The sequence below is a fragment of the Marmota flaviventris genome, chromosome 4 (genome assembly GCF_047511675.1).
Source record: "Marmota flaviventris isolate mMarFla1 chromosome 4, mMarFla1.hap1, whole genome shotgun sequence".
In the NCBI taxonomy this organism is placed as follows: domain Eukaryota; kingdom Metazoa; phylum Chordata; class Mammalia; order Rodentia; family Sciuridae; genus Marmota; species Marmota flaviventris.
The window spans coordinates 166,439,835-166,459,975 of NC_092501.1; the positions used below are offsets into that span (position 1 = coordinate 166,439,835).

The 20,141-nt window shown below is 60.2% G+C and overlaps 1 protein-coding gene across 1 annotated transcript in view; it reads left to right on the forward strand.

The window, feature by feature from the left end:
* Atp11a (ATPase phospholipid transporting 11A) overlaps positions 1-20,141 on the forward strand; it is a 112,596-nt gene that overhangs the window by 31,905 nt on the left and 60,550 nt on the right.

Sequence of the window (20,141 nt, forward strand, 5' to 3'; positions counted from 1 at the left end):
ATGCAGGACCCTCTTTCAGCTGAGACGGGCAGGTGAGGCTGGCGGGAGGGTGGAGCTGGGCCGTGTGGCGAAGCCCACTGTCTCAGGCAGGACCCCTTGTTGCCTTCTCTAAACGTGCCCCTCCCTGCCCAGATGAAGGAGAACCAGGCTGTGCCCCCAACCCCTCCTGGATGTGGCCTGCTCTGTGGGGGGGCGTGCCCAGGCCGCCCTGCTCTCTGCAGAGCCGTGCCCACCAGCAGGGGCGCCCTCCTTCCTCACCCAGCCCCTCACCCAGCCCCCTGTGGTCAGACCCTGTTCTCTGGTTCCCTGGGGCGGATGGTGCCTGGCTGTTGTGACTGAGCGTTCCTTTGATCACGAGGCTTGTGGGGTCTTACTGTCAGGTCGGTGTTTCTTCTGTGAGCAGCCTGTGAATGTGCCTTCGCACTTACCCACGTGCTGTTCATTTTTTCTCCTGAATTGTGAGAGGTCTCTTTATGATGAATTATTTCTTTAAACAATAAGCACACTGCAAATATTTCCCCAGTCGCCCATGTCTTTTGAAGCTGGAGTACGCACACAGGTGTGCAGGAGCCAGGAAGTGCTTATGTGGCCAGAGTCCTTATCCCCGTATGACCTCTGGTGGACACAGGTGCACACCGCCTGCCCACTGCCTGCTTCCCCGTGGCAACTGTGACCTCAGGGAACCGAGTGGCTGTCCTTCCTTTCTGGGGGATTCAAGGCACACCCCTGTCCCTCACGCACATGTTGTCTCCTTGGAAGGGATGTCGGCAGGTCCCTCTCTGGGCCCTGCCAGTGCAGCTGCCCTCCTTGCTGGGGAGTCCGGTCTGGCTGGGTGTGTGGGGTCCCCTGTCTCTGTTGTGAGACCTCCCACGCGCAGCGTGCCCTGTGGCTGGCAGTGGAAGGCCACACCCGGGGTGTGCAGTTCCCAGGGCATCAGGTTGGCCTGTGGGTCGGCCAGTTCTGTGACACTCCTGAAATTGCCATTGCCTGTTTACTGGTCTTCAGGTTCAACAGGGCATGACAGGAAAAAAATCCAGAAAAGCGTTTTGTATGATCATGTCACACTGTGAAGTGCGTTGTCGTTGATGAGGGCAGTGCCCGAGGCTCACAGGGTTCCCGGGTCCTCGTCTGTCTCCTGGCTTCTTCACTCATGATGTGGACGGAGCGGCTGCTCTGCCCAGCCATGTAGGTCCTGCCCGTGGGTGAACAGAGGCCCCCTGCCTGGCCCAGTGCCATGGGGGCACCAGGCAATAGTAGGTGGTGAGACAGGTGCCGGCTGCAGCCCCTCAGGTCACCATGGGGCCAGCAGTGGCACATGCAGGACAGCATTGGAGCTGAGCCAGCAGGTCGGAAGACCCTTGTGGGCCTGCAGCCCTAGGCCTCGCAGCTGGCTCCTGGGTGGTGGTGAGGGAGTCTAGGGGTCTCCCTTGCCCTCTGTCCCTCTCTTGCCCAGGCCCTCCGCCCCACCCTTCAGTGAAGGCAGCAGGGCCTCTTCCGTGTGCAGGTCCATGTGCACCTTTCTCCAATGGCTTTGTGCATAGGTCTGGGTCTTTCTCTTGCTAGCGGAGCGCTGTGTGCATTGGGTGTTTCCATGTCTGACGTGTGGAGCATTAGTAACCGTGAGCGAGAACATGGAGTCTCCGACACGCTAATGTTAGGAATGCCTTTGCAAAACCCAGGCCAGAGCTGAGCAGCACCTGACAGGGAAGTAGTGCGTGGGCTCGGGATCCTCCGCCCACCAGGCCCCGGTGTGAGTCTGCACACTTGCGTGGCCTTGCCCATAGGGTGACCCTGCCTGGGCAGGTGTCCTGAGTGGCCACTCTCATCCGGCCAGGCCTGAAGACCTTGCTGTGGGTTCTGGAGCTCTGTGGTGTACCCGCCTGGGAACGTGCTGCTCTGCTGGGTCCTGGGAGATCCACTCTGAGAGTGACTTTTCTCTGAGGTGACATGGAGGGCGTGTGGCCACGCGGGCTCAGGGTCACTCTCCTTCCTCAGAGGCTGCCCCTGTGGCCTGCTTGTCTGCTCCCTGGCCATCCTTGCTCTAGGGAGAACACCCTGCCTACTCTGTCGAGTGGCCTCCTGAGCAGGTGCTACTGGTCATTTGCCCCACTTCTGGCTGAGGAAGTGGGCAGCCTCAGGTGAGCCAGTGGTGGCCCAGAGTGAGAAGCATGTTCCCGGGCACCTGCCCTCTGGGTGCAGGTGGAGCCCTCTCCTGAGCCTCAGCCTCACCTGCTAGAGCACTTGGCTCCTGCGTGCACCACGACCCCGGGGTGCACGTCACAGAGGCAAATGCACTTCCTGGTTCAGCTCAGCATTGCTGGGTGGCCTGCAGCACAGCAGCATGATGGCCATATTCCAGGATGTCCAGTGGTGAGGGCGAGAGGGGACTTGGCTTTCCCGGTTGAGGACAGGACTGCAGGGAAGAGGAGGAGGAGCTCCTAGGGGCAGGAGGACATCCCCCGGTCAGTGCCGTTCGAGACCAGCTTCTCCCTGAATAGCCTCCACGTGGACCAGGTGGCAGGTGAGGACACTTATCGACGGTGGCCCCGTCTTCTCAAGCTCCAGGACATAATTTTCAAGACATAGGGCAAAAATGAGAACGAGGTGTCTTTAATGGGAAAATGGATATTAAACATGAAGCTGCAGTTCCAGTGCCTTGGCAGCTAGCAGTTCAACACAGCGTCACCTGCTGGTTGCGCTGCTTAGGAAATGATCACGTTCAGAAATCAGCTTCATGTGGAGTTATTCCACACCGCGTGAGCGCCTGCTGTGTACCACGTGACACCCTAAATGCCTACTGTTTATTCAAGAAAAGATACAGAGTTCTCCTCAAGTTGTTTGAAATGGTGCACACTTGTGGGGTCAGGGAGTTGGGGTCCCTGAGCATCACCCGCACAGCCGCAGCGGGAGGGGACGTCTGGCCCTGGAGGAACCACGATCACACAGAGTCGGGTGTTTCTGTCCTCGTGTCCCCCGCAACGGGGAACAAACACAGGACATTTTCATTTTCAAAGAACAAAGAAGGTGACCAGTTCCTAACTCGCTTGGGTGCTCTCTGGAAGGCAAGGTCCAGCCCTCACCTCCGCAGCCTTCTCCTGTACAGTCCCTGTGGAGAGAGAGCCACAGTTTAGTCGGAATGACGCCTGGGAATGGTTGAAAGGTGACCCTGCTCTGGGATTAGGGCGGATCCTACTTTGGAGTTCCCATTGAGTTCTCCCAGGATTCTGGGAGAATTGGCCTGTGGAGGGAGTGTGTTCTCCTGAAGTGTGTGTGGAGTGCCGGTGAGAGTTCGGGAATAAAGAGTTGCTGTTTGAACCTACAAAACTATGTGGTGGCTCGGTTATTTTGAGCAGCCTTGAGGCTCCGTGGCTTCCAGGGCTTCCCTTGTAGAACGTGGCAATGTGTGGAGTGTGAAACTACCCTTCTGCCAGTTTCTCTCCCTTCACGTCCCGAGCAAGGCCCTGAGACAGGCCAGGGTGGCTTCAGAAAGGCAGACCATGTGCCTCAAGGCCCCAGCATTCTATGGCAAAGCTGAGGCCGGGACAACAGCACAGGGGGCGTTACAGAGAAGGGACGCCCTGCCCAGGAGAGATGAGCACAGACCGGGCACGAGGCGCTGGGGACTGGAAGGCCCCGCTTCCACGTGGGAGGCGTGGTGTGACAGGGCTGTGCCAGCGCCCTCTGTGCCCAGTGCTGGGCAGCTCTGCACAGCTGGAGACTGCGTGAGAGGCTGGCCAGTGTGGTGAATCTGGATGGACCGTGTAAAGCACAGTGGGGCTTCCATTTCCAGGGTCTGAAGGGCCTGCTCCCCACGTGCAGGTGCAGCGTGCATCCACGTCCTCATCTCTGCACCGTCCGAGTCTGTGCTCCAGGATGCTTGCAGAGTTGGGCAGCAAACACCGCCACCTGAGTTCAGGCCATTTCTGTCTCCCCAGGGGCACCTCTGAGCACGAGCAGCCGCCTTCCCTGGCCCCTGCAGCCCGGCTGCTCTCTGTCTCTGTGGGCCACCTGCTCTGGGCACGTAAGCGGGCCCTGCAGCCTGACGCGCTTCACTGGCCTTCTGTGCGCGCATGTCACCTCGAGGCCCGCCCTGAGGCGCTATCAGGGCTCCTTCTCTTCACTGCCAGGCAGCACCCTGTGGGCGGATGTGCCCAGGTTTGTGGCTTCCGCCCTCTGTTGAGCGTTCCAGGTCTTCGCCCTCAGCTGTGAGGATGGTGCTGCAAGATGTCTGCGTGTTTCTGTGGGTGCACTTCCCTTCCTGTCACACACAGGCAGTGGCCTTGCTGGGTTGTACGGTGGCTCCTCTGGATTCCATGTGGCTGTGGAAGGAACTGCTAGCCATTTCCAAAGTGGTTGCACCCTTCACGTCCCCTAACAAGCAAGGCAGCCCCCGGCGACTGCACGTCCTCCCAGTACTGATCTACCTGGGTGACACATCATGGCCTGCAGTGTCCCCATCTGTCTCCCCGGGATGGTGACACCTGTAAATGGGGCACAAACACTGTCCCCATCTGTGTCATGGGGGACTGTCATGTCTGCATCAGGATGGCATCACCTGTACATCAGGGACGGTGTCACCTGTCCGTGGGGCACACACCAGGGCCCTGCCACGTCCCCATTTCTCAGTTGGGACAGAGCTGAGTCTGGACCAGGACCTGGCAGGCCCCCCCTGCTGCCTCGGTTTCCTCACTGGCAGAGGTGTGGGGTGGTGCTTTGCTGACAGGCTGCCCCCAGGACTGACCAGGGGCTCGGGACAGTTGCCGTGGAGGTGTTGGGGTTGCTCGCAGGAGCTGACCCGACTCCTGCTGATGGGCTGGGGCTGGGCGGCCCAGGCACTCGAGCTCCCTGGGGCCCAGGGCCCAGCAGTGGCCGTCAGCTGGCCCAGCTGCCGCACAGCTCTGCCACCTGTGGTGCCTGTCCTCACAGAGGCCGGGCAAGCATTCCGCCTCTGGACTATATTCACAGCCCTGTAAAAATGTGGTTTTGGATAGGGTCTCACTTAGTTACCCAGGCTGGCTCCACCCTTGAGATCCCCCTGCCTCAGCCTCCCAGGCTGCTAGGACTGGAGTATTTCACTGAGTGCAGCCGCCCTCTGGCGCTCTCAGCACCTTCTGCCCTGTGACCCTACGTGCTTCTGGCCTTGGGGTTTGTGAAAGAACCAGGTGATGATCCGAAGAGAACCCCGTGCTTCAGGGGCTGGGATGCTGTCTAGGCCAACCTGCAGGGCCAGTGCCGGGAACAGAGGGCAAGGGCGAGCAGGCAGTGGCTCCTGGCGAGGAGACCCCAGCTGCAGCCCAGGGAGCCATCTTCCTGTCCAGGTGCCGGGATTTGAACTCAGGGCCTTGGTCTGAAGCAGAGGTTCTCACCTGGGAGTAGTCCTGCCTGCTTCCCCTGCCCCATGATTAGACTCTCGATTGTCACCATAGGGGTGACAGTGTCCCAGAGGTTGGTCCTTTACCCCACGCAGATGTACCTGCTTGTGGCCTGGTCTGTGACGTAGAGATCCCTCCAGCCATGACTCTGCCTTTCAGTTTATATTAAGAGTTCACTGAACTCACACCAGTAAAATTCCCCATCATCCTAAATAGCTCAGCAAGTTTCCTTTCACTTATTGAGGCAAAAACCGGAGAGAGACTTGCTTTATTTTATTTTTTTTGCTGTTGAAGGTGTTCCTGGGATCGTCTGGGAGGTCTGCAGTGGGTGTTGGGCAGACTTCTAACCCTTCTTAGTGGAATGCCGTCATTTCTTTTTCCAAACAGAAGGGAGTTGATTCTGGATGGCGGATTTCTGTGAAGTAGCCGGTCAGTTTAAAAGACGCTTGCCTAAGTCACTGCTCAAGGACTGGGGTGACGAGCTGCGCCTTTGTCGGAGAGTCGCTTTTCTCTTAAATCTAAAGTGCACATCAGAAGGCGAATCCACGTCAGGTCCATGTGCTGTGTGGGTTCCCACCACCCTCCCTTGCTGGGCTCTGGAGAGGAGCCGGTGTCTCCCGCCATGCTAGTCAGAGCTGGAGGCTCTGCCCTGGGAGCTGGGGCGGCTCTGCTCTGTCCGCCCAGCCACCTAGAGCTCCTGGGGCACGGCCCGGCCAAGGCCGAGGCCCGGGGGCTTGCCTGGCTGTCCTCCTTGCCGTGGGCCTTCTGCGTGGCCACGAGGAATCCCAGGAGCAGTGAGGTGGGAAGGACATCAGGGCCAGGGCCAGGGAGGAGGAGTTTCGGGTGACTTAAGTGAGAAAGATTTTTCGCATCCCAGATAGAAACCTGAGCAAATGGGACCCCTGTAATTTCACAGTCGGATCCTTAAGTTTAGGTCATTAAGGACCATTGTCCTTGATATGTTCCTTTGAAAAAGATTGTATCTCGACTTAAACACACCTGCCCAGCTTTCCTTTCAGCCAGTTCACAGGCCGCGGACATGCACACGAGTGGCACCGTCCTCCCCTGCTCAGAGCCCGGGCCTCCCTGCACCCACTCAGCCTGCTGGACTGCGGTTGTGGGTGGGGCTGCTCCCTCTGCTGCCAATCAGTATTCATGGCTTTAGCTGAAACCTGATAAAATCCAGCTGAGATTAGAACTTTGTGGCCTGGAGAGGAAGAGAGGTAATTTTGAACAAGTAAGTTTTGATTTGTTTGGTCTTTTGGTCATTCTTGTGCTGGCCTAGGGCGAGCCCCCCACGCACTCTGCCTGCCTGCCACTCATCAGACAGACAGCCGAGGGCATCCCCAGGGCAGGGCTGCAGGCTGGCCCCACACCTGCCCCCGCCACAGGGGCCACAGGGTGGGAGGTGGAGCAGGAGGACCCTGCTCTCAGGCGTTTCCACCTGGTTAGGCCATGAAGACCCACTTCCAGGAGTTCCCGACTCATCCACAGACTCCTGGGAGCTTGATTCCAGCTCTCCTTGGAGCAGCATCCGACCACTCTGCGGTTCTGACTGGGGCTGGACAGGACCTGAACCCCAGGCTTCCTGGACCCCACTTTTGACCAGCCTCTTCAGCTTGCTAGTGCTGGCTTTCTGTACTTACCAAGTTAGGGGGCTTGGGGTGGTCACCTCACCGGACAGTCAGCCATCGAATCCCTATGCCCTGGGAACCAGAAGTCGGAGGCCCTGCTGGGTAACGTTCCCTTTAGAATTGTGTTCAGAAAGGCTGGTGGCCCACTGCCGTGTCACACGGGGCTGAGAGCGGCTAGCTCCAATGCCTGGCACCTGTGCCAGACCTGGTGTGAATTCCTGGTGCCCATCACCTATAAAGCTGTGAGAGAAAGGAACCCTGTAGAAAGGGCCACGAGGGCACCTGGTCGCCATGAGGGTGAACCGTACGGGTGCTGTTGGCCATGAAGGCAAAGGGCTGAGGAGAACCACAGCGAGGGCCTCTTCTTTGGACATGGGTGGCCTGTCACTCGCCACGCTGCAGTTAGGACCACAGGGTCCGATGCAGGTGCAGCCTGGAGACATGAGTCAGGGAAGAGGGTCTTCCTCAGCACCATCTGTAAATGCAGAAAACCAGGAGCCAGCATCTCAGGGACTGTGTAAGGAATGGTGTGATCACCCCTTGGAGGGCCCAGCAGGGATCAAGACGATGACCTGTGTTGTTACCTCCTTGTGGCCTTTGCTGCATGTGTGCTGCTGGTGGCCCTGCTATGGGAGGTCTGTGCACTGCAGGACGCTCATGAGAGTGTAGGGAGCAGGATGCAGCGCAGATGCTCACAGCTCTGGGACCAGGGTGCAGCACAGGTGCTCACAGCTCAGGGACCAGGGTGCAGCACGGGGTGCTCACAGCTCAGGGACCAGGGTGCATCGTGGGTGCTCACAGCTCAGGGACCAGGGTGCATCATGGGTGTTCACAGATAAGGGACCAGGGTGCAGCGTGGGGTGCTCACAGCTCAGGGACCAGGGTGCAGCGTAGGTGCTCACAGATCAGGGACCAGGGTGCAGCGTGGGGTGCTCACAGCTCAGGGACCAGGGTGCAGCGCGGGGTGCTCACAGCTCAGGGACCAGGGTGCAGCGTGGGGTGCTCACAGCTCAGGGCTGAGGGTGCAGTGCGGGTGCTCACAGCTCAGGGACCAGGGTGCAGCGTAGGTGCTCACAGATCAGGGACCAGGGTGCAGCGTGGGGTGCTCACAGCTCAGGGACCAGGGTGCAGCGTGGGGTGCTCACAGCTCAGGGACCAGGGTGCAGCGCGGGGTGCTCACAGTTCAGGGACCAGGGTGCAGCGTGGGGTGCTCACAGCTCAGGGACCAGGGTGTAGCGTGGGGTGCTCACAGCTCAGGGCTGAGGGTGCACTGCGGGTGCTCACAGCTCAGGGACCAGGGTGCAGTGTGGGGTGCTCACAGTTCAGGTTGCGCAGACCCAATGCACAGGGCAGCAGCTCTCAGGTCCTCCAGGCGGGCTGCAAGCCGGCAGGGGACTGGGATGTTGGGGCTGCAGCCTGTGTGGCTCTTCAGAGCCAACTTTTGTCAACGTGGATGGGAAGGCAGGGCAGCTATCACGGCCTGCTAGGAGGTTTTCTCCATTAAAAAAGGATATCAACCTGGAATATGACCACGTGAGAGGCCCTGAAGCCTTGTCCTTTTCCTGTTTTTAAATTTACATAATTGGTTAGCAGTGGTGATGCACCCTGCTCTCTGGAGTTTTCCTCCGGCTGTGAAAATATTTCCACATGTGCTCCCCACCCCTCCCCTTTCCCCCTCCCCTTCCCCTCCCCTCCCCCTACTTCTTCTCTTTCCCCTCCCCTCCCCCTGCTCCCCCTCCCTCCCCCTCCCCCTCCCTCCTCCCCCTCCCCTCCTCCCTCCCTCCTCCTCCCTCCCTCCTCCCCCTCCCCTCCTCCCCCCTCCCTCTTCCCCCTCCCTCTTCCCCCTCCCTCCTCCCCCTCCCTCCTCCCCCTCCCCTCCTCCCCCTCCCCATCCTCCTCCTTCCCCCCCACCTCCTTCCCTTCCTCCTCCCCCTCTTGTCTCTGGATTTCTAAAGTGCACACTTCAGGGGCAGCAGGGGCAGAACCTCCTGGTGTTGGCAGCTGGTCATGCCCAGCTGGAGCTCTTTGCATAGTGAGGTCCAGAAGTGCCTGTGGGATGCTGACCTCTGTGCATGGTCCTCATGCATGGGCTGAAATCAGGAAGTGGTCATTGGAGTCAAAGGGCAGCTTCTGAGACTGGCCTTGGTGTGGGAGGCCCCCTCTGGAAAAGAGTGGTGAGCAGCTCAGCCTCCATGAGGGGAGGCATGCCCAGGGAGCTGCCCGCAGGGGCTCAAGAGCTGGCTCTTCAGTTCTCGGTCTGTCCAGGGGTCCAGGGCCAGCTGCGGCTAACCCCAGGCGCTGCCCAGGAGTTTCTTTTCTGAGGATCAGGGCGGCTTCCCGTGAGACCTTTAGGGTGTTGCACAAGCCCAGATGGCTGGAGTGGTCGGTCATTCTTACCTCAGTTCCTGTGTCCTTGCCAGTAAAATTCCATCACTGTAAGGTACTGGCCTTTAGGCCCAGCTCTACGCAAGGACAGATTCCGTGGAATAATTCAACTCAAGGTGGTAGGACCTGAGGCATCAAAGCCGAGCGTGCCTGTTTACAGTGCCCGCAGCGTGATGGAGCTGGCAGGGCTGGCGGCCGAGGGGCAGGTGGCCCAGGCCATGGCTGAGATAGTGGCTTCCCCGAGACCTGCTCTCTGCCCGCTCCTGGGCCAAGGCTGGCTCTGCTGGGGGTGTCCTGCTTAGCTGGTGTTTGCAGGCGCTGTCTTCCGAGGGACACAGCTAGACGTCCACACTTTCTCCCCATCTCTGATGTTTGGTCATGGTGGATGTTGCTCAGGGCTGTCCTCCCAGGGTTAGCAGATTCCTAGATAGTGACCAGCTGGCCTGAGTGTCTTTCCTGTGCCCTCACCGTGGGGTCCTGTGACCCTACCCTAACCACTAGGGCCAGTACCAGATGCCTGGGAACAGCCTGTGCTTCTGCTGAAATGACCCAGAGCAGCCAGGCCAGCACCTGCCTGCCCACCTGCCCGCCTGCCCGCCTGCCCGCCTGCCCACCATTCCTTCCTGGAGGCTGTGGTGAAGGCTTTCACCTGGCGCGTCCCTGCTCTGCTCACCAGGTGCCCCTCTGTGCCTGCCTGGTGGCCGTGTCCTTGCTCCTGGGGAGCAGGGAGCGTAAGAGCCCCCCTTCATGAGGGTGGTTTCTGACTCCCTGTGCTGGCACCCCTGACTGAAACAGACCTGGGCACACCCGTTGCTGCTCCTCCAGTGGCGGGGACTTTATGGACTCCTAGGGGCCCCTAGGGACGAGGACCATCCGAGTTCTCAAGAGCTTTAGGCACAGGAAGAGACATGTGTTTTCCGGGTGTCACTGGCTTCGGGAAGCCCAGGCCCGCTCATCCCCAAACCAGGGTCGTTCCAGAAGGACCCCAGTCCTCCTGGAGCCGCCAGATGCCAGCCTGCTGTGGGAACCGAGGTCCTGGGGCGGCCAGACTGAGGCTCTGAGCTCAGACACTGCACAGATGTTGATAAGTGGAGGTCAGCAGCCCTCTGCCACAGAGCTGAGCTGCTGTGCAGAGGACCCCCATCCTGGTGGGCTGGCCTCTGGTGGGCTGGCCTCTGGTGTTGGTCCCCAAGAGGAGTGCTGCGGGCAGTATTGTTTGTGAATGTGGGTTCAGGGGCACTCTGCTACAGTTCTGCCATGTCCACTGCCCAGGAGGGGAAGTGAGTGGAGATGGCTGTGTCTTCCATCTCTGTAGAGGGAGGAGGAACTCTCATCTCGAGGCCATCTCAGTGGCACGTATGAGACCCTCTTATTCAGATCTCCCTCTGGCAGGGCAGTGTCCAGGCTGCAGGGCAGCATCCAGCAGAGGTGCTGATCAGAATAGCCACAGTACTGGCTGGGGTCAGCAGAGGCTCTGGTGGTGTCCCAGGCAGAACATTTGGGGACAGAACTCTGTCTGGAGGTGCGTCCCTCCTCCCTGTGCATGGACAGACCATCTCGGGGACATTGCCTCTCCCTGCCCTCATCTGTACTGAAGGCTGGAGTCCCAGATCTGTAGGGACAGACAGTGCAGGTGCGTGTTCAGGGAGGTTGTGGGAGCTTGGGAGCATCCCTCAGGAAGTGAGGGGACATGGGCTATGACATGTCCCCACAGAGACCCAGCTGAGGCAAGGAGGCCTTCTCCAGGGCCCCCATGTGTTTCAAGGTTGACCACCCAGTGGGGAGGGGCACGTGACTACGGTGAGCTGGTCCCTCCAAGAGAGTCCAGAGGAGCCCAGCTATGAGCCCTGAGAGTCTGACGGCCTCCACGGCAGCCCTGGCATGACATGCGGGCCGTGGGCCTTTCCTGTGTGGCAGAGCCCCCTCAGGCTCCGTGGGCACACAGGCTCCAGAAGCCCTGGCAGCCACTCTGGAGACAGGAGGTCAACCTCAGTGTAGCCAAAAGATTATTCAGTGTAGTGGCAGCATGAAGAGTTACGGCAGTGTCCTTCACATTCTCCTGTCCTGCCGAGAATTCCAAATGCAGGTGAGTCTCAGCTGGGGCACCTCGGCCCCAAGCAGGGTCTGGCCGAAGCCCCGCCCACCCAGCGAGGGAGGTGCTGTCCCTCACCGGCTGCAGCTCCCTCAGCTCCCTGAACCCGGAGTTGTTGTCCTGAGGTTTCTGGGGAGAACGGCGCACACCCCTGCCTGGCACTTCCCGCAGCCCGCTGTGCCCCACAGAGGCCAGGGCCCAGGGAGCCTTGCTGATGCTTCCTGCGTGCCCAGCATCGTGCAGTGGGGTCTGGTGGTGACCGGGAAGCCGGGTCCTCTCCCTGGCGCTTGTGGGCAGAGGGGTGTGCTGCTGTGAGCAGGTGAGGGAACAGGTGGCATGTGACTAGGGTCCGCTGAGCCCTGACCTCCAGGGACAGCAGCGGGGAGAGGGAGGGGCAAGGGCTGGCCTGCTGCTGAGTTCCCCTCTCTGCTGGCCTGCGAGGCTCCCTGCCCCTGCACTGTCCTCTCACAGCACCAGCTCTGAGGAGAGGCCACTAGCTCCCTCCTCTTCTAAGGTGCAGGGACCTTTGTTCCCCCTGCAGCCACACTGCAGGTCCTGCGTCCTTCAGAACCCAGAGTCCACACCCCAGGGAGCCCGCGCCAGCAAGTGGCCATCAGCCCTGATGCAGGTGTGGGGCTGTGTGTGTCCATGGGATGTGCTTGTGTCAGCCACCGTTGAGCCCGTGGCCGTGGGTCCTGGGCCCTGTCCGGTGGCTCCGGCAGGAGCTGAGCAGAGACCGTATGGTCTGCCAGCGCTCATCACGGGTGCTCTCCCACGTCAGGGTCAGGATGGAGCACAGGCTGCACCTCTGGTGCTGCGGCAGGATCCTGGGGGGGCAATCTGTGAGCCTGGCCCTCCTCTGGGGGTACCCAGTGGGCATCCCCCCCCCTGCTGTGTCCCCGCTGGGCCTGGCAGATGGGCATGTGGCTGAATGCCTCATCTTGTAGAATGGAGGGCAGGTGGGGGCGCAGCCCAAGCCTGCAGAGTGACACTGCTCCTGTCTGGGTGGAGGGTCGATTCAGGCTCTGCCGCATCCTTTAGGAACACTGGTTGAGCTTGGACTATAAGTCACCAATGCAAAGTGCAGCACCCACATGTGGGCACACAGCGGCCTGGGCCAGAGCAGCTGACAGCAGGGTGGGGGACCAGGGTGCTCTGTCATCAAGCCGTGGAGGTCCAGGGCGCATACAGCTAAGAGGGCCTCGCGGCTCCTCCTCTGTCCACCTGGAGGCCTGGCCCACCCTCTGGGTGTCCTCTGCCCCCCGGTGGTGCTGTCTTCAGGGTGGCCGCTTCCTGCTGGGCCGGCTCTGTGGGTTCTTTCCCTTCTTCTGCAGGCCATTTCTCAAGTTTGCTTTGGGCACTTCCTGTCCACCCTCGCCTTGTGGCCTCCTCACTCTGCTTCCTCTTATTCCTGCCCCCAGGGTGGCCTTTGGCCCTGTTATCCCAGCCCACCTGGGAGGGCGCTGCGTGAAGGGGAAGGCGGCCTCTGCCTGCTGTGGTGCCCTCTGCACGGGCTCAGCTGTGACAGGGGCTGAGGCCCTGTGCTGGCTCTGGCCAAGTCCTCCCAGGTTGGGATTCCCACAGGTGGCAGGCGTGTCCCAGGAGTGGCGCTGCCAGCTGACAGTGACTGTCACCGTGTTGGTGTCCGGTGTGTCGGTGCTGACTCGGGGCCCGGGCTCGTCATCACTGGCACGTGCTCGGTGCTGGCACACTGTGTGCTTGGAAGGGTTGGAGTCAAGCCTTTTCAAGCCCACGCGTGTGGGACACGCTGTCTGAGACGTCGCCCGCTCCTCTGGGTGACTCGCCTTTAGGAAGGAGGCAGTCACTGGGTTTTCGTGCCCTGCTCCTGTGACGGCTCTCTGTGTTGGCTCAGGAGGAACTTGGGGCTGGCGCTTGGGGTGTGGGCACCCACCTGTGATGGGACTGAACTCCCCGCCTCCAGCAGTGTCTGCCAGCCTGTGTCTGGCTTGTCCTCTCTGGACCTGCTCTGCCGTCCTTAGGTGCATTTGGCGGTTGGTCGGGAAGTGCTGTAAGCTGTGCCGTGTGCACTGGGCTGTCTCTGCCGTGAGGGGGCATGTTCCTGCCGTGGGCCCTGCAGGTGGGCCGGTAGGGGCGTCGGCAGCTCCTCACCCTTCTCTGACATGGTCCTCCACCCTGGTCTTTCCCTTCCAAGCAGCACCACCACCCATGCCTGCCAGGCATGTACTGACCACATGCTGCTGGCCACGAGGTATGGGTCACCCCCAGCATCGACCTCCTGTCCCCATTATCAAGCCAAGGGACACAAAGGCTGCTGTGCTGGGCCACGGGGCTCAAGAGACAGTCAGGTTTGCCAGCAGCTACCCCTGGGATGCATGTAGGAGCCACCCGAAGGAGTGGCAGTGGCAGTGGCCACCAGAGATGGCCTCCCTCCAAAGGCATTGGCCGTGCCAGCGTCAGAACAGGATTCTCTCCTGGTGCTGGAGCGAGGAGCCTGGCCTCAGATGCCCATGTTCACGGCACCCGGCCAGCCAGCGCCAGGCTCGGCAGAGTGAAGCTCAGACCCCTGGACCCGGGGAGAGAGGTGCCTCCGTGGCGTGTGCAAGTGCTGTCACGGACGTGTTACAAGCTGAGCACGTGGACGTGTGACCACAGGGTGTTGGCCTTCTGTTGGACGGGAAGCCACAGTCCTGGGTACCTCACCTGCCCGTTTGCCTTGGGCTGTGCCATCCCCGCCTCTGCAGGAGCGGTGACCAGGCACATGGTGCTCTCTCTGAAGTCACTCAAAGCCACCCGGTGGAAACCGGGCCAGGGTGTGCCCCCTGCTGTCCCTTCCCATGTGGTGGTGGACTAGAGCTGTGGAGCCCTGGCGGCTTCGGCTCCTACAGACACGTCAGAGAATCCCATGACACCGGCAGTTCCTGTGCTCCGACTGCACATCCGACAGGGATCCGCCTGCAATGCTTGCTCTGGGCCCAAAGCGTGCTTGCCGCTCGGCAGTGGGTGCTCTTGCTGGCCCTCCATCGCCGGCCCTTCCTGCTGTCCGGCTGTGTCCGCTGCCTGGACCCTGGGGACACACACCCACTCCTGTCACTGTGCACCGTCACAACAAGGCAAGCAGAGTCGTCGTGAATATTTATACGGCTCTGGATCTGGTAGATCATGACCTAGGGCAGTGAGTGTCGGTTTCCACATAGCAATGTGCTCTCCTGATCTGAGTGATTTTGAGATTAAAAATATGTTCACGGCCGAAAAATGACAACAAGATCCTTGCAGATATCCAAGGTTTGTGGGAAGGGAAGCCCTGTGGCGGTCGAGGGCAGACCAGCCAGGAACTGGGGCAGGTGTGGTCAGGTTCCTGCTTCACCTGTGCACGGCTGGCCTGGGCCTGCCTGAGTCCAGATGTGCCTTAGGCACTGGCGAGGTGAGCAGAGCCACAGGAAGGATGCTTGGGGCCTCATAGGAGTGGAACATGGACGTTTCCAGTTGGGCATGGGTCACTTGTGGCCAATGGGTCCTTCAACTCAAGAGTGAAGGCTACCCCATGCAGACAGGAGGCGGAGGTATCCTGGGTACTGCCTCAGGAAGACAGAGTGCCCAGTGCCTGTGACCTGGGTGGGAATAGGAGCCTGGGACAGCTGCTTCTAGGACCCGAGTGAGTGCTGTCTCCGACCTTCCAGAGCTCTGCCGCTTAATGCTGTGATGCCTGAGCCAGGGACTGCTCTGCCACCAGGTGCCCATGAATTTCGAAACTGCCACCTCAAACCCTGACCTGCAGACAGGGCTGCTGGTGCTGTGTTCTCTCCCTGCGTGTAATTCAGTTAGTGCACTTGTTTGTTTCAGCTGAAATTCAAAACTTGCATTTGGCAACTGACCCTGGCTCAGATTGATTTTCAGCTTGTTACTGGAGACTTGGTCCTCTGAGCTTCCAGCCTTGCTGTGCTTGACGTCGCCTGCAGGGCCCCATCCTAGTCGGCTGAGGGTGAGGCTGGCAGAGGCGGGACCCACTGTGGAAGCCTGGTGACTTGGCAACGCAGCCACCCCTGAGGCAGTTTTGATTAGAGCCCTCTTGTCCTTCCCACTGCCCGGGTGAGCTCAGGGGCACTGGTGGGCCTCCAGGATCAGGAAGGACGGGCCCAGAACCACCTGCTTCCCTTCCTTGGGAGTGTCCTCAGGCCTCTCCAGGGACACACTGAATTCACCCACTGTGAAATGCTGGTCAGAGCACTGGCCTAGGGGCCCCTGTGCTCGTCCCCAGCAACGCAGACAAAACTCCCCTGTACAAAGCCTTCCCTGCGAGGAGACAGCCCTGCCTGATGGCGAAAGTCTCTTTGCTGAGGAGGTGGGAAGGGGAGGTGGCCTTGGCAAAGCAAGGCCCTGGAGCCGAAGCCTCCAGGTTGGCGGGGCATCGTGCAGAGCAGAGCCCTCCTGACCTGCCGAGGTGGGCTACCTGTCTGAAGAGCCACCATTTCAGGAGTACAGTCCAGTGCCTCGGCCAGTTACATAGACTTTAAACCATCCCCTCGCCCCAGAAGGAACACCCTGCCTGTCGCCTCCCTGACGCACCTGTCCCTTCCCGGCCGGCAGCCCTGCTCTGCCAGTTTCCTGCCTGCGGAGCCAACGCTGGGAGCCTTCCCCTCGCACCCTCTGCCTGAGCTCGAAGGCCATCCGCAGACTGCTGGGGACACATCCACCAGTCTCTCCCGTTGTCTTTCGACACTGAGAGTGGCTTCTGTGTCAGCAGGCACCAGCTCTGGCCAGACATGTGGCTGCAGTGCTTCTGTAAGGGACGGCTCCACCACGAAGCCCCAAGGACCTTGCTTGGACTCCTGGGGGACCCTGGCAGACTGGACCAGTGGCCCCTGAGTTTCAGTGGACAGTCCTGAGACCCTGCAGGACCACTCCTCCCTGCCCTGGGAGGTGGCACGAGGAGCTTCTCCTGCCCTCCTTCTGGTGAGGTGGGGTTCCCTGCCTCCTTTCCCAGGTAGGGCTGCAGGCCACAGCCTCTCAGCTGCTGCCTGGGTGGGCCTCGGCAGCAAGAGTCCGACATCCACCTGGCGTCACCTGCCCTTGGCCTTCAGGGTTTGTGAACCATAACTGCCTTAATCACCTGTGGCTTGCTCTGTACCGAGGACGTGTCACCATCTATGACATCAGAGTGCTTCATGGGCACGCAGTTGCTGGATTTGGCGGGTCGGACTGACAGGCGGTAAAGACAGCCTCTGTGAGCGGTGGAGTCTATGTTAGTGATGATACAGAAGCAAGAGCAAAAGCAAGTGATGGTCTGGGGTGTGTCTACGCCCCCTGGCTGGTCCCAGCAGGAAGCTGGGGCCCAAACAGGCAGGCAGTCATCGCATCAGCTGACCAGAGATGCCTAGTCCATCGTCCTGTGGGTTGAGGTCATGGGCCCTGATCACCAGGGCTGTACCCACTTCTCCAAACATGCCCACTCCTGTAAAATGATTCCCTCCCACAAAACAGAAACAAGCCACCGGATTTCACCAATGGGAAGACCTCTGCCATATTTGGACCAGATGAATTTTATATAGACATAAATTTAAAGTACAGGTTTTAAAATCATTTGAAAGTTTTCACTTCCTTCTCTTTTAAAAATTTAGGCAGTGGACAGTAGGAAAGGAATAGCAAGCTACCCACATGACTTAAGATGGGGCGTCCCTGGACACACAAGAGGAAAGGGCGCCCTGAGCACCGAGCCTGCTGTAGACCCCACTGTCCCACACCAGCCCTGCCGACCCGTGAGAACCAGGCATGCCCCACAGCTCCTGAGAGGCGCTGTCTCTCAACTCAGTGGAGAGGGAAGATCACAGGCCTTGGCGGAGTCCAGGAAGCCAGGGCTGCTGGCCTCAGCGCACCCTAGTCGGGAGGAACTCCTTGCCGGCTGCTGAAAGGCCTGGGGCACTCCTCCCGCTGTCCTGCAGGTTTCCAGAGCCTCAGGGATGCTGGCGCCCTGTCCTCCCGCTGTCCCGCAGGTTTCCAGAATGCTGGCTGGCCCTGCAAGCTCTGCGTCAGTGGCCGTGTCATCTTGCTAGGTGTCTTTGCTTGCTTACAGGTGACTGGTGCCAGGTCTGTGGGTCCCAGGACCCGCCTGCCATTGAGCCAGTCCCTGCTCCACTCTACTGCCAGCGAGTCCCCATCCTTCACGTTCTCCATCAGGGCAAAGTCCTCTGACCCATCACTGCGTCGTCCTCTGGGAATTATTGATCTGTTTCTTTCAGTTCTTTATTAATTAGTGATTGTGAGCAAGCTTGCATGGCCAGCCTGGCCAGGTACTCTCACTAATTAGAAAAGCATGTTTGTGCTGAGCTGGGCAGTTTTGCTGGTCAGTTGTTGGGGATGTTTTTGTGTGTGACCCAGGCCTTCTGGGAGGTACTTCTTGGTTTGGCATTACTCTCTGTCAAAGGGAAGTGACACCAGGTTCTGTTTAAAGCGAGCGAGCTGTTCACCCAGTCTGTAGGGGAGCAATAGCTTCCAGCCTCCGCAGCTCGGAACAGTGGGAGTTAATATTGAATGCGTCCTGGAGTGCACCGCGGATCTGCTGGACGGAGGGCCAGCGGGGGCTGAGAGAGCCACGCCATCGCCCCAGAGGGGACCCATTAGCACAGCCACTCTGCCCGTCCTGCCATGTGGAGTCCACATGTCGTTCTGCACTCCTGGCTCAGGCTTGCCTCTTGCCAAGGCGGTGGGTGCCACGGGAGAATGTGCCCCCTTTCCTCGGGCCTGGTTGGTGGAGCTCATGGGGGCACTTGCTGTGGCTGCCATGAATGTGGTGTTGCCCTGGCCCCGCTGGGAGCAGCTCAGGTGTTTCAGTTGGTGGACTGGTCTTGTCTCAGAACCGCCCACAGTGGGGCTGGTGAGGAGCTGGCCGCCCTCGGGCACGTGCTGCGTGGCTGCCTTACAGTGGTGTGCACAGCCGGGCTGACCCTCGTCTTCAGGACCCTTGGTATTGACACAGACCATCTGGTGCCCAGCTTGAGCCCCTGTTGCAATGAAACTATTGGTGCAAGCCACCTTGCCGAGCAGTGTCACTGAGCCCATCGGGACACAGCCAGACACCAAGGCTGGTAGCCCCATGCTTGGCTGCCCACATCTTCCCCCTGGAATGCAAAAGCTCCTCTGTGCAGCACGACTTAGGCTGCGTCCCTGGCCTACTGTGGCCAGGTCAGCTGGCACCTCTAGGCCCCAGATTGGCTATGTTGAGGAAGTCACCCCTGAGCTCACAAGATCATTGTCACTGCTGTCCCTATGAGGAGCCCCACATGGTCACTCCCCCACTAGTCCAGTGGAGCTCCTGCGGGCACAGCAGAGGACAGCCCAGCCCCCCGAGGTGCTGAGCCCCCAGGAGCCCCTCCCGTTCCCTCCTTTCCAGCGTCCTGCTCGGCAGTCCTGGAGTCTGAGCGCCGTGCGAAGAGCAGTGACTTGGGTGGTCTGCCCTCCAGGGCCCTGGGTGGGACCCTCTAGGGGGCTCCTGGCCTCACCAGGCGTTCTCTGTCTTCATCTCTGAGTTCTGTGCTGCAGCCACGCTGCTGAGCTGAGAAGACTGGTGAAGTGACTTCTCTAACGTCCAGCGTTTGGGTCCTTCCTCTGGGGACGAGGAGCCGGGAGGGGACTGCTGGGCACTGCGTCTGTTTCCATCTCAGAGGCCGTCCACGGTTGCTTCCTTCGCAGGGCTGACTTCTGTCTGATGTGGGTGTGGCTGACGGTGGACGGACACTGGGGGTTTGGTGAGCCCTGCTGCAGTCGCTGGTGTCCCACTAGTTGGGTGGCACGCTAGTGGAGTCACAGCTGAGTGGCTTCTAACACACTCACTCAGCAGCAAGCACCCACTGCACAGCTTATGAACACGGACAACTTGCCTCCTGCTGGGGCGGTGGGCTGTCTCTGGCTGGAGGCCGCAGGAGGTGGCTGCTCCCAGTGTGCACCCTTGAGCCCCAGAGTCATGGTGCGAGGTTCACGGCCACTCCTGGAGCCAAGCCACCACCAGCGAGGACAGAGGAAAGGTCCCCAGGGTGCAGCGTTTGTGCTGCTCCTTCTCTTCTTGGAGGTGTCTCCTTTTTCTGTCCACTCCTGAGTCTACGGGACGAGGCTTCAACCTGCCATGTTCCAAGCAGGGCAGAGGTTGGGCATCAGTTGGCTCTAAGCGTTGGGCTTTAGTTACATACGAAGGTTTCCTGTCTCCATCCCTCTCGTGGGTTGGAGCATGGACATTCCCAAAGCCAGGTCCTAGAGAAAGAAAGACTGAAGGCCAGCATAGACACGTCGGCCAGGTGAGGGAGGGCCAGGTGCAGGGACGACGGCCAGGGGTGGCAGGGCCAGGTACAGGGAGGACAGCCAGGCGAGGGAGGGCCAGGTGCAGGGATGACGGCCAGGGGTGGGAGGGCCAGGTGCAGGGAGGACAGCCAGGCGAGGGAGGGCCAGGTGCAGGGAGGACGGCCAGGGGTGGGAGGGCCTGGGGTCCAAGGCCAGGTACAGAGGGCTTGGGGACGAAGGCCAGGGGTGGGAGGGCCTGGGGTCTGTGGCCAGGTGTGGGAGGGCCAGGTGCAGGGAGGACGGCCAGGTGTGGGAGGGCCTGGGGTCTGAGGCCAGGTGTGGGAAGGCCAGGTGCAGGGATGAAGGCCAGGTGAGGGAGGGTGCGGGCCTGGGATGGAGGTGTCCCCGGGC